We start from the raw sequence: 1742 nt of genomic DNA, 5'->3' as shown, positions 1-1742 counted from the left end.
TGGGGCTGCGGTGCCACAGGGCACAGGGCGCTTGCCCGCTCCCTCACCGGCTCCGATGCTTCCGGCTGGAACCTGCTTCCGCGGGCTGCACTCGCTTGTCCAGAAAGGTGGGGTCATGGTTTCTAGCTTTTAATATATTTTTTTATATTTTATTGATTTCGGAGAGAGGAAGTTGAGAGGGAGAGAGAGAGAGAGAAACATCTGTGATGAGAAAGAATCATGGATCGGCTGCCTCCTGCATGCCCCCTATTGGGGATCCTGCCAGCAACTTGGGCCTGTGCCCTGAACAGGTGTGGCTCAGGGGTTGAGTATCGTTGGGGCTGCGGTGCCACAGGGCACAGGGCGCTTGCCCGCTCCCTCACCGGCTCCGATGCTTCCGGCTGGAACCTGCTTCCGCGGGCTGCACTCGCTTGTCCAGAAAGGTGGGGTCATGGTTTCTAGCTTTTAATATATTTTTTTATATTTTATTGATTTCGGAGAGAGGAAGTTGAGAGGGAGAGAGAGAGAGAGAAACATCTGTGATGAGAAAGAATCATGGATCGGCTGCCTCCTGCATGCCCCCTATTGGGGATCCTGCCAGCAACTTGGGCCTGTGCCCTGAACAGGTGTGGCTCAGGGGTTGAGTATCGTCCTAGGAACCAGGAGGTCAGGGTTCGATTCCCGGTCAGGGCACATGCCCAGGTTGGGGGCTCGATCCCCAGTGGGGGGCGTGCAGGAGGCAGCCGATCCATGATTCTCTCTCATCATGGATGTTTCTCCCTCTCCCTTCCTTTCAAAAATCAATAAAAAGATATTTATAAAAAAAACAAAATAAAGATAGGTCTGCATGCATTCATTCTTCCGATGTGACCACCTTCGCTTATCTATGAGAAAAAAAAAGCCGGCGATGTCCGAAAAGCGGAAGTGACCCCCACCCCCACCACCACCACCCAGGACTCGAGTTAGTAAAGAGCACAGATGGGGTTTAGATACGGTTTCCGGCTGCCCACAGGCCTCTGCTCCCACGGGCGCTGTTCACCTGCCCAACCACAAACGGTCCCCTGCACACTCTTTTTTTTTAATGTATTTTATTGATTTTTTACAGAGAGGAAGGGAGAGGGATAGAGAGCTAGAAACATCGATGAGAGAGAAACATCGATCAGCTGCCTCCTGCACACCCTCCACTGGGGATGTGCCTGCAACCGAGGTACATGCCCTTGACCGGAATCGAACCTGGGACCCCTCAGTCCGCAGGCCGACGCTCTATCCACTGAGCCAAACCGGTCAGGGCTCACCCCCAGTTATTTTGAAATGGATCAGACTTTTCCTAAAAGGTATTTAGATTCCAGGATTGGACACCAACCATTCAAGACGCATACGCACGGTCTCTTTACCGTGGGAGACCCAGCTTAATTCCCATAAAGAATGTGGCTCTTTCTCAATGGAGTCTTTGCAATACAAAGCAGCTACCCCTTGAACGTATTGGACGACAATTGGCAGCGCCCATAGAAGGCGAATTAGAAGAGACCTAATAGGGGGGACCCCTTGTCCTGGGAGCCGGGGACAGACCCAGTTTATGCCTGTGGTCTTGGCCTGGGTATTTTTTTTTTTTTAATATATTGATTTCAAAGAGGGAGAGAGAGGTAGGAACATCAATGATGAGAGAGAATCATTGATCGCTGCCTCCTGCACACCCCAAGCTGGGGATCGAGCCTGCAACCTAGGCATGTGCCCTTGACTGGGAATTGAACCCGTGACCTCCT

At 51.8% G+C, this 1742-nt stretch overlaps 1 protein-coding gene across 1 annotated transcript in view; it reads left to right on the top strand.

Moving 5' to 3' along the window:
* Positions 1–1742, top strand: part of CHSY1 (chondroitin sulfate synthase 1) — a gene marked incomplete at its 5' end in the record, with an annotated part of 32019 nt that overhangs the window by 27477 nt on the left and 2800 nt on the right. The gene's annotated exons all lie outside the window — the stretch shown is intronic.

Source organism: Myotis brandtii, unplaced genomic scaffold, assembly GCF_000412655.1.
Source record: "Myotis brandtii unplaced genomic scaffold, ASM41265v1 scaffold329, whole genome shotgun sequence".
Classification (NCBI taxonomy): Eukaryota; Metazoa; Chordata; class Mammalia; order Chiroptera; family Vespertilionidae; genus Myotis; species Myotis brandtii.
The sequence above is the reverse complement of the archived record's forward strand: the minus strand, read 5'-3'. Positions and strand labels throughout refer to the sequence as shown.